Genomic DNA, 13,073 nt, shown 5'->3' on the forward strand with positions numbered 1-13,073 from the left:
ATAAATGCAAAACCACCACAAAAAGATGCAAAATGTCTAAAAATGGATGCAAAACCACCACAAAGAGATGCAGAATGACTTAAAAATAGATTCAAAACCACCGCAAAAAGATGCAAAATGTCTAAAAATAGATGCAAAACCACCCCAAAAGATGATACAAAATGTCTAAAAATAGATGCAAAACCACCCCAAAAGATGATACAAAATGTCTAAAAATAGATGCAAAACCACCACAAAAAGATGCAAAATGTCTAACAATAGATGCAAAACCACCACAAAGAGATGCAAAATGACTTAAAAATAGATGCAAAACCACCACAAAAAAGATGCAAAATGTCTAAAAATGGATGCAAAACCACCACAATTAGATGCAAAATGAATAAAAATAGATGCCAAACCAGCTGTCTTACATGTCTGTGCCCTGGGGCTCATTGTCTCACTATCTGTTTGGATACATTTGGGAGGTTTGGATTGGTTGCTAGTGGCTAATGTTCGTAAGTGTTCCTGTCAGTATTCTGAGCTGAAGTCTGCTCTCAATAATTAGATTTTACTCATACACAGAGGAAGAATATGATGCCCCTGGGAGACATCATGGTCATTCAGTGACTCGCTACATAAACTCCTGCCACACAACAAAAACTCTTCAAATGTCCATATTGTTTTCATTGTCTTTTAAATAAGAATTCATGCAGTGGAGAAAATATGAAGTATTTTTGAAATTCCCCAGCAGCCTGTGTGACTTTGATGTATACTTCTATAACAGCTACTTTCTGCAAGAGACAGTTTGTGCTACTTTATCCTCCTAATGCAGTGATTTTCCTAACCATCAAATGAGATGAAAGATTTAAACCCATGAAACGCTGACAAACATAACTCACTAAAGTTTTCTCACTCTCACCTGTTTGTCTGCATGTTTTATTCAAGTCAGGGAGAGAGAAATTCGAGCAGCATTAAATGCCAGGTTTGTCACAGGTACTTCCTCGTATCACCATATTATGCGAGTGCTCTCGGGGATGTATCATGCATCCTTGGCGTAAGCTTGGCAGAATGTCATCTGTTTAAGCCTGGCAGCAGATGAGTCTTCTTTTCCTCATGTTGGGGGAAAAAAAGTTATGGTTCCTATTTGTAGGAAGCATTGTTGGGTGTCAGTGTGCAACGGAGTGAATAAAAGCAATATAAATTTTTCAGAGAACACTCTTACAGTATGTCAGACAGCTGAAAACTGAAATATTTGAAAGGATTAGCGGACAAACTTGTGCATTGTCCAAAAATGCACAAAGAGGCAACATTACAGGAACTGGACCTGGAGCCTTATCTTAAATGCAGAGGAAGCATGGACGTATTCTGAGACAATGGGACCCCGGGCACACACATGTAAGACACTTTTAGTCGTTTTGTAGTCATTTTTGGGTCTCTTCGTGATCTTCTTACGTCCATCTTTAGTCTTTTTGTGTTGGTTTTGCATCTATTTTTACGTTTGTGTGTCGTCGTTTTGTTTCTCTCTGTGGTCATTTTACATCTTCATCATTTTGCGTGTCTTTGTCATTATATTTTGTCTCTATGTGGTCATTTTGTGTCTATTTACAGTCATTTAGCGTCGCTTCGTGGTTGCTTTGCATTCCTTTAGGCATTTTGTGGTCATTTTTGTTCATTTTGTGTATATTTGTTGTGATTTAGCATCTCTTTATGATCATTTGTGTTCATCCGGAAAAAAACAGTATGCCGCTTCACACACAAGTTAAGTTGAAGACCGAGTCTGTTGACTTCGCTCCGCCTACCCTCTCAAAATATTCCCATCAACAGGTTCGCAGGTTATCGTAATCAAATCTTGACCTTTGATATTTAAATCCTCATTGTCTGTACCATAGCCCCCACATTAAATGGGAAAATGATCCTGAACCATTTGCATACACATGTATTTGAAACACTCATTCCTGTAGTCGGACCCCAGATCATCAAACAAATTGAAATATGAGCGAAAAAGAAATTGACATCACTTGGCGTGCAAATTCAGCGTACAGACGAGGAGGAAAATCCATTCTGTTACTCGTGCGATTGTTCCTCTGGTGCAGATAATGACAGGTTAATTAGTGTGTGTGTGTGTGTGTGTGTGGGGGTGGGGGGGGGGTGGGTGGGTGGGTGGGTGCACCTGATGGCCGGTGGGTTTTTAGCGTACAAAGGCCCTCATTAGCATTTTGACAGCATCCAAAGTGCAGGAGAACATCACCGATCAATCCCACGCTCATGAAATTCAGTTTCATTAATTTGAAAAACACTTGCCTCTATAAGGTTTATGTGAATTTGATGTCTCCAGTTTTAAAGCAGTCTCTGGAGAATTAAACCTCAAGGTCACTTTATGGTGTTGTTTTTAACTCCCACCTCCACTCCAGAGTTTAGTTTTATGCTTATTTAAATGGCCGGAGAGAAATGGTTTCCTTCCAAATTGAATAAAAAATTACACCCACAGAAATGAGTGCTGGCACCAAAGTAAAAACATTTTGGGTCGCTTTTTTAAAAGCAGTAGTCAGTCGTTTAAAAATGTTGGCTTGCATGATTTCATAAAGGTTTTAATGATAGAAAATGTGTTTTAATATGTTGACCCATGACATGCAGCCCTTAAGAAATACAAAACATTTTGGAAGAAATCACTGAAATTCCTTCGTTAAGTTGTTCTGAACTACTTCACACTGTCCTCATTCCTTGTTTTACATCCGTCTACAGTCGGAAAAGTAGTGCATTTGTATCGTCTCCTTTTGTCGTCTTAACCTAACCGTCACCTTTTGTCATCTAAACTGAACCGTCACTTTTTGTTGTCTAAACTGAACTGTCGCCTACGAAGCTGTTGGTGAGAAAACATCGCCTAGTTGACTCTGATGTTGTTGTTGTTATTTAAGAATGACTTCACTGCTAACAACTTCAAGGTTGTTTCCTCTGACCTAGCGAAGCCCTTCTGGAGCCACTGTTCTGGCTCCTCTGGATAAGTAATCTGATCTGATGTTTGTTTGTTCATCAAAATGCATGAAAACCATGAACTTGCAATGAAGGTGAAAAATGTTCCCATGCTGGAGCAATATTTTCCGAGCCAGGTTATTCTAAAGTATTCATGATGTTTTGCTGCAGTGAACTAAAACTGGGTTACTCACTTACGGGTTCTAAGTTCTCTGTGTATATGCATGAAGAGATAAAGTGCTGTCATGCTTTGAGATACACCCTGATACTTATCTGCTTTAATTCTCCTCAGGAAATGACCAACGTCACGGCGCTCCTGCTTCTTAATTTCCTGCACGTCCACCACAGAAACATGCGGCCTGATTGGAGGCACGGCACCCTCCAATCAGCAGCGGACCTTTTGCTCCGAAATATTCCAACTCTGGCCTTTGCCATAAGCAGTAGCAGATGGCCAAATAGATCCAGAATGACATGCAATGTTTTTCCAGCTTCCAGCTTTCAGCTTACTCTCGACGGGCTGCGTCTGGTGTGGAAAAACAAGTGGGAGAATTTGAGATGTTTTGTTGCAGATGCTGCTAACAGGACAATGGAATTCAAGAGCGCACGCGGAAGTTCGAGAGGTAACCAAGAGCTCATCGAGGGAACGGTAAAAACCAAAAAAATATAGGGCTTGTAATTTGATTGGATTTACCGACCAACATGTGTTTGTCTCATTTATTTCACAGAGGATGCCCATGAGGTAACGGTGGGATATAAACAACAGATGGTCGCTTTATCAGCGGAGCGCACTCAGCTCCTCTGCTCAGCCCTCATGCTATTCTGTGAACTTAAGTATTATTTGCTTCACGTCCAGCCCAAACCGACTTCCTTCCTCCCCAAAGCTCCAGGACCTGTAGTGTACATGCAGTCATTTCCATCCCCTCCCTCCTGCTTCACTCCTGGAAATCCCTCTCTGACGCCAACAATACCCTGATTCCCTCGTGCAATTACACTTCGAGGACTTAATCACACCGGTTGACACTCGCAGCTTTTTCTGCCCCAGGATTCTCCTGCGTTTATACCTCTCCGACTGGCTCCCCGGCTCCGGCTTAATTACTGATTTAATAGACATGGTTTTTCGTTTTCCCTCCTCGTCTGTCGAGCCCCTCTGTGTCTTCTTATCTTTGAGGAGGGGTGTCGAGGATCACAGGGATACCCGTTAAAAGAAGGTTTAATTAGGACTTTAGACAGCCGAGAGCGTTGCTTGTGTAAGAAGTGGCGCTTTTGTTGGACAGTTATCTGTCAATCTTTCACAGGGAGGGATGAGGATGGAGATGGGGAGGGAGATGGGGATGGAGATGGGGATGGGGAGGGCGATGGGGAGGGAGATGGGGATGGGAATGGGGAGGAAGATGGAGATGGAAATGTAGATGGGGATGAAGATGGAGATGGGGATGGGGATGGAGATGGGGATGGAGATGGAGATGGGGATGGAGATGGAGATGGAGATGGAGATGGGGATGGAGATGGAGATGGAGATGGAGATGGGGATGGAGATGGGGATGGAGATTGAGATGGAGATGGGGATGGAGATGGAGATGGGGATGGAGTTGGAGATGGAGATGGGGATGGAGATGGAGATGGGGATGAAGATGGAGATGGGGAGGGAGATGGGGATGGAGACGGAGATGCGGAGGGAGATGGAGATGGAGATGGGGAGGGAGACAGAGATGGGGAGGGAGATGGGGATGGAGGAGATGGGGAAGGAGATGGGGATGGAGATGGAGATGGGGATGGAGATGGAGATGGAGATGGAGATGGGGATGGAGATGGGGATGGAGATGGAGATGGGGATGGAGATGGAGATGGGGATGGAGTTGGAGATGGAGATGGGGATGGAGATGGAGATGGGGATGAAGATGGAGATGGGGAGGGAGATGGGGATGGGGATGGAGACGGAGATGCGGAGGGAGATGGAGATGGGGAGGGAGACAGAGATGGGGAGGGAGATGGGGATGGAGGAGTTGGGGAGGGAGATGGGGATGGAGGAAATGGGGAGGGAGATGGAGATGGAGATGGAGATGGAGATGGGGAGGGAGACGGAGATGGGGAGGGAGATGGAGACGGAGACGGGAAGGGAGATGGAGATGGAGATGGAGATGGGGAGGGAGTTTGAGATGGAGATGGAGATGGAGATGGGGATGGGGATGGGGAAGGAGATGGAGATGGAGATGGAGATGGAGATGGAGATGGAGATGGAGATGGGGAGGGAGTTGGAGATGGAGATGGAGATGGAGATGGAGATGGAGATGGAGATGGAGATGGAGATGGAGATGGGGATGGGGAGGACCAGATGGATTTCAGAGTGTGTTGTGTGCGTTTTTCTTCAGGCCTCTGTTTTACCTGAGTCACTTTCGTTTTTCCTTCTTATGTAACATTTAACATCCTCTTCTTACCACAAGACATTTTCTCTTTAAAAGTACAAACAGTAGTGTTGAAAATGATTCACCAATTTGAATAATTAATTATTCCTTTGAACTGCTAAAAAAGCTCAACTTTTGAAGGTTTCTTCATTGCAGCTTCATATCTTCAAGGGCTGAGGATCTTTAAAAGGCAGTACAGACAAAACATCTTCTCATTCAAATGTTGATTCATTGGTAAGAGATGTTAATGCTGGTTTATCTGCCTACGCTACCTGGTTCAGATTAAATAAATGATCTTTGAATATAAACAAATCTAATTTTATTATTTTCAGGGGTAAAGATGTATCTTTATTGAGTGTGTTGAGATGCCTCAAGTGTCAGGTACAAAGTTTTGGGGAATTTTTGTTGATGAGTTTAAATTGGAGAGAACAAACTGAAAGGGTTGGTTAAGTGTATCCTCACACTATATTACAGCTTAATTTATCCTTCTCTCTCATTTTGTGAAATCATTTAGGGAAGTACTTTTCCAACTACTCTTCACAAAAGTTTGGTCCTCCAGTTTTGTTAGGATTGACCCGATCAGAGTCACATATTTCATCTGCCCCTTTATTTCACAAACTCCACATTCTTACCATTTATGACAAAAATCTTTTTCCAATATGTGTTTTTTTTTACAAAATACTTTTAAGTAAAGGAAATATTCCAGAGCAGTTTAAGAGTTATTTTAAAGCAAACTCACAGTTACATTCACCTTCATCCTCCTCAATTTCTCACTCAGAGGTCAAATGTCGGGACACCAGATTATGGAATGATTTATTCTATTTGGATATAAATGTTTTTGCATAGAGTGTTACAAAAGATGCTCAAAAAACCATGTCATTTCTGTTTTGTAAATTATTTACTTAATGTATTGTTCTCTATGTTTTATTTGTTCAGTGGTCAATACAGTCAAAATAATCCCCCTCACATTCAAACACTTCCTTACATATTACACTTTCACAGTTTTATTATAAAGTTTTGGTTTTGTTTTGTTTTTTCAAAAGTAAATTATTATTCTCTTGTTGCTACCAAACTAATTTTGTCAAACATTTACCATTAATTCTATTATTTTCTGCAATGTGTGAATCTTGAAACCTCAATAACTGTGAATTGTTTTTTGGTGGAGGATTCAAAAAAGCCCCCCTTTTCCCTCTTCCTCCCTAGTCTATTATTTTTCTATTATTTTTGGTAATTTTTGTAAATGTTTGGGAATTGTGCAAACAATAATAATAAAAAAACAAGCACATAAAAAGCACATAAAAGACGACCACAACCATGGGGACATATAGATCTACTCAACAAATCAGTGGATAAACTTTATTCATAGCTGAACATGTTCTTGAGCTCAAGGATAAAGCAAAACTGTTGGCTGTATGCTAACGTTACACTAATGTTACGCTAATGTTCACCTTCAACCATCCGATAGTTGTTGAGATACTTCAGTTTGTTCTGGTGGTCGGCCGACATCCATACTTTGCTGCTACAGTAGTGTAACTAAAAAAAGAGATAAGAGACGACAACGGAATACGATACGGGATAGAAACAATTCTAGGCAATGGACGCTTTGTCTCGACCTTTACCGTCTGATACTGATACATAGGGCACCTTTTACCGTCTGTATGAGACGCACCAGGCTAACTCCATGTAAACCGATCCATTGCAGTATGCCGCGCTCTGAGATGACCTATTATAAAGTCTGACAGAGTCCGCGTAGGGTGAAGGTCAGAGCATATGAGAGCGGGAGGATTTGGGATGGAGTGCAGAGCGGATTTTTAAAAAATGTTGGAGCCTAGCATATTCATATCTCCCGCAACATTTTCACCCCAGCATCGCATTGCTTGCACCCGAAGTTCCCGGAAGGAAGGAGCTCCGCACACTGGCAGAACTAGGACGGGCGCCTTTTAACGGGACACAACGCAGCTCTGTGAGGGAGGAGCAGTTGGGGTGGATGGGGTGAACACACACATGATTCTCACCGAGGAGAGCGCTGTTCTTGTCCTGTGTGAAACCAAGAGTTAAATTATCTAACTTATATACGCAACAAAACAAACTCATTTTAACCCATCCATGATCTTTTCCTGAAACAAAACCAAGTGTTTTTTTTATAGGAAGCATCATAATTTGACACGTCAGGCTCCGCAAGGGCGTTAAAACGTTGGGAACTAAGACGTGTTGTGTATTCATGTGTATATAAAATATATGAAAAAACCATAAACACTCTCTCATGCACACACACACACACACACACACACACACACACACACTTCCTGGACTCCTTCCATGAGGCTCTTTTGATGTGGAAAGCACAGGAGAGCTTGTTTCAGTCCGACCTTTGGTGATGGAGAGTAAACCATCAACTGGCATCATTGTTTGTGACAGACTGCTCATCCTTCATCGCCTCAATACTGTGTCTCTGCAGATGACAACAACGGGAGAGGGGTAAAACAAACAATAAGCAGTTTGGAGAGTGCAGACTCATGCACTCTCCTCGTGGGAAGTGGTTTGGCAAATTGATCCGGTGATGTTTATTCATAGATTGTGTTCTGCAAAACTGTTTGACGATTCTGTCAAAGTAAACACAGCAGACGAAAAAGTCGAGACAGAAGAAAACTGAAGACTTGAGTTATGCAATCAGTCACAATGAACTCTTTGGCTCCGCTCACACTGCAGTTCCAAGTGACCTGAATCTGATGTTTCTCCTTACCTGTAACCCATATCTGATTTTCTTTTTACAGTGTGAACAGCGCAAGTCCCATTGAATCTGACATTTTCCAGTCAGAATTAAGCCACTTCTAAATGTGCTACTGAATTGGAAACGTATCAGATTTTTTTGAATGCGACCGCAATCTCAACAGCCAGGTCACATTTAGTTGGACTTTGACGTCCTTCTGATCCATGCTGCACTGTTTTGTAAAAGAATGACAAATAAAGTTAATTGAAAAAAAAATGTGCCACAGGCGGGAGCCAGGAACAGAATCCAAACAAACATGGAGGACATTTAAAGACGTAATGTGAACAGACAAACAATAAATCGGATTTGAGCATTTAGGCCTGCAGTGTAAACGTAGTGTTTGTTACCCCTTCTTGTTAGGTCTGCCCTTGATTAAAGAAATAGACACATTGGGGTTGTTTTTTATACTTTTTAATAGTAAATATACCTTTTTGAACTGTTGAAGCTGCTGCAGGGGCCCAACTGCCCAAACTGCAGGGCTCACTTTATTCCTTCCTGGCTGTTTTCCTTTTCTTCAGCCCCATCAAATAACAGGCGACCCTCCCCTTCCTGACACAACAGTTCCCAAACAGCTTTCCCTTCCTGGCAGTCTACTCAGAGTGGCAAACGCTCTCCCCCGCTGCGCCGGTAATCGCTCAAATCGCTGCTCCTCCACTCTGACCTGAATGCCCTCAGACAAGTCCACTTGTCCACTCTAGTCTCTTCAAGCAGATGTCCCACTGGGCACCAAATGTCAGCCTTCTTTCTACCCTTGTTTTGAGCCCCTGTTGATTTTCCGCTAATGGAAAGACACAATCACCTGGCTAATATTGCTCTTGACAAAGACTTTTTCTTCCTTCATCTTATCCACTCATCTTGGTTTTCATGGTCTATTTAAAGCCTCAAATACGGATTTGATGCTATCGGATTTTGCTCCTCTCCTGAATTTTGGCAAAAGCTTGCCTGTGTAGACAACATTGATCCTTTTCTGGTCCCCAAGAGGGTGTCCAAATGTAATTTTCTACCATCAAAACACTTTATTCTCAATGAGATTGTTTCTTAAAGGTGTGTGGTGCAGATTATTTGCCGTCAGCGGTGACAGGGCTGTAAAAACGAGCCGGTGGCGCGTGGCAGTGGATCGATGCCTTTGTGAGATGGCCTTTTACTGCAGGTGGAGGTAGAAATTCACATTTGCATATTTTTACATCAGGAGTGTGGTTCTGGATTTAGTTAGTGCTCTCTCCATCCACCCCCCCCCCCACACACACACACACACGCTCTCAAAAGCCTCGTGAGTTTTGATAGTTCAAAGTGGCGTGAGCTGAAATGAATTCTTCCAGCAGAGTGCTTACTCTCCATTTCACTGACGTTTTTTTTTTTTTTTTTTTACCATTTGCCGATGTGTTTCCTCAACTATCCCATCACCAGTTTAATTTATTTACCTGCTTATTGATTCAGATACTTCCCAGCGATGCATGGCCTTGTGCAAATTATTGGACTATACTGGAGTATTGACTGTAGAAACCTTTTATTGTGCCTTCATCACACACAGCCTACCAGACAATTTCTGCAGGCAGTGCATTTTTTTTATGCTCCTAATCATAAAGGCAGACAAGTACACACACACACACACACACACACACACACACACACACACACACAGGGAGATGGAGATGGAGATGGGGAGGGAGACAGAGATGGGGAGGGAGATGGGGATGGAGGAGATGGGGAAGGAGATGGGGATGGAGATGGAGATGGGGATGGAGATGGAGATGGAGATGGAGATGGGGATGGAGATGGGGATGGAGATGGAGATGGGGATGGAGATGGAGATGGGGATGGAGTTGGAGATGGAGATGGGGATGGAGATGGAGATGGGGATGAAGATGGAGATGGGGAGGGAGATGGGGATGGGGATGGAGACGGAGATGCGGAGGGAGATGGAGATGGAGATGGGGAGGGAGACAGAGATGGGGAGGGAGATGGGGATGGAGGAGTTGGGGAGGGAGATGGGGATGGAGGAAATGGGGAGGGAGATGGAGATGGAGATGGAGATGGAGATGGGGAGGGAGACGGAGATGGGGAGGGAGATGGAGACGGAGACGGGAAGGGAGATGGAGATGGAGATGGAGATGGGGAGGGAGTTTGAGATGGAGATGGAGATGGAGATGGGGATGGGGATGGGGAAGGAGATGGAGATGGAGATGGAGATGGAGATGGAGATGGAGATGGAGATGGGGAGGGAGTTGGAGATGGAGATGGAGATGGAGATGGAGATGGAGATGGAGATGGAGATGGAGATGGAGATGGGGATGGGGAGGACCAGATGGATTTCAGAGTGTGTTGTGTGCGTTTTTCTTCAGGCCTCTGTTTTACCTGAGTCACTTTCGTTTTTCCTTCTTATGTAACATTTAACATCCTCTTCTTACCACAAGACATTTTCTCTTTAAAAGTACAAACAGTAGTGTTGAAAATGATTCACCAATTTGAATAATTAATTATTCCTTTGAACTGCTAAAAAAGCTCAACTTTTGAAGGTTTCTTCATTGCAGCTTCATATCTTCAAGGGCTGAGGATCTTTAAAAGGCAGTACAGACAAAACATCTTCTCATTCAAATGTTGATTCATTGGTAAGAGATGTTAATGCTGGTTTATCTGCCTACGCTACCTGGTTCAGATTAAATAAATGATCTTTGAATATAAACATATAAACAAATCTAATTTTATTATTTTCAGGGGTAAAGATGTATCTTTATTGAGTGTGTTGAGATGCCTCAAGTGTCAGGTACAAAGTTTTGGGGAATTTTTGTTGATGAGTTTAAATTGGAGAGAACAAACTGAAAGGGTTGGTTAAGTGTATCCTCACACTATATTACAGCTTAATTTATCCTTCTCTCTCATTTTGTGAAATCATTTAGGGAAGTACTTTTCCAACTACTCTTCACAAAAGTTTGGTCCTCCAGTTTTGTTAGGATTGACCCGATCAGAGTCACATATTTCATCTGCCCCTTTATTTCACAAACTCCACATTCTTACCATTTATGACAAAAATCTTTTTCCAATATGTGTTTTTTTTTACAAAATACTTTTAAGTAAAGGAAATATTCCAGAGCAGTTTAAGAGTTATTTTAAAGCAAACTCACAGTTACATTCACCTTCATCCTCCTCAATTTCTCACTCAGAGGTCAAATGTCGGGACACCAGATTATGGAATGATTTATTCTATTTGGATATAAATGTTTTTGCATAGAGTGTTACAAAAGATGCTCAAAAAACCATGTCATTTCTGTTTTGTAAATTATTTACTTAATGTATTGTTCTCTATGTTTTATTTGTTCAGTGGTCAATACAGTCAAAATAATCCCCCTCACATTCAAACACTTCCTTACATATTACACTTTCACAGTTTTATTATAAAGTTTTGGTTTTGTTTTGTTTTTTCAAAAGTAAATTATTATTCTCTTGTTGCTACCAAACTAATTTTGTCAAACATTTACCATTAATTCTATTATTTTCTGCAATGTGTGAATCTTGAAACCTCAATAACTGTGAATTGTTTTTTGGTGGAGGATTCAAAAAAGCCCCCCTTTTCCCTCTTCCTCCCTAGTCTATTATTTTTCTATTATTTTTGGTAATTTTTGTAAATGTTTGGGAATTGTGCAAACAATAATAATAAAAAAACAAGCACATAAAAAGCACATAAAAGACGACCACAACCATGGGGACATATAGATCTACTCAACAAATCAGTGGATAAACTTTATTCATAGCTGAACATGTTCTTGAGCTCAAGGATAAAGCAAAACTGTTGGCTGTATGCTAACGTTACACTAATGTTACGCTAATGTTCACCTTCAACCATCCGATAGTTGTTGAGATACTTCAGTTTGTTCTGGTGGTCGGCCGACATCCATACTTTGCTGCTACAGTAGTGTAACTAAAAAAAGAGATAAGAGACGACAACGGAATACGATACGGGATAGAAACAATTCTAGGCAATGGACGCTTTGTCTCGACCTTTACCGTCTGATACTGATACATAGGGCACCTTTTACCGTCTGTATGAGACGCACCAGGCTAACTCCATGTAAACCGATCCATTGCAGTATGCCGCGCTCTGAGATGACCTATTATAAAGTCTGACAGAGTCCGCGTAGGGTGAAGGTCAGAGCATATGAGAGCGGGAGGATTTGGGATGGAGTGCAGAGCGGATTTTTAAAAAATGTTGGAGCCTAGCATATTCATATCTCCCGCAACATTTTCACCCCAGCATCGCATTGCTTGCACCCGAAGTTCCCGGAAGGAAGGAGCTCCGCACACTGGCAGAACTAGGACGGGCGCCTTTTAACGGGACACAACGCAGCTCTGTGAGGGAGGAGCAGTTGGGGTGGATGGGGTGAACACACACATGATTCTCACCGAGGAGAGCGCTGTTCTTGTCCTGTGTGAAACCAAGAGTTAAATTATCTAACTTATATACGCAACAAAACAAACTCATTTTAACCCATCCATGATCTTTTCCTGAAACAAAACCAAGTGTTTTTTTTATAGGAAGCATCATAATTTGACACGTCAGGCTCCGCAAGGGCGTTAAAACGTTGGGAACTAAGACGTGTTGTGTATTCATGTGTATATAAAATATATGAAAAAACCATAAACACTCTCTCATGCACACACACACACACACACACACACACACACACACACTTCCTGGACTCCTTCCATGAGGCTCTTTTGATGTGGAAAGCACAGGAGAGCTTGTTTCAGTCCGACCTTTGGTGATGGAGAGTAAACCATCAACTGGCATCATTGTTTGTGACAGACTGCTCATCCTTCATCGCCTCAATACTGTGTCTCTGCAGATGACAACAACGGGAGAGGGGTAAAACAAACAATAAGCAGTTTGGAGAGTGCAGACTCATGCACTCTCCTCGTGGGAAGTGGTTTGGCAAATTGATCCGGTGATGTTTATT

Source organism: Echiichthys vipera, assembly GCF_963691815.1.
Source record: "Echiichthys vipera genome assembly, chromosome: 21".
Classification (NCBI taxonomy): Eukaryota; Metazoa; Chordata; class Actinopteri; order Perciformes; family Trachinidae; genus Echiichthys; species Echiichthys vipera.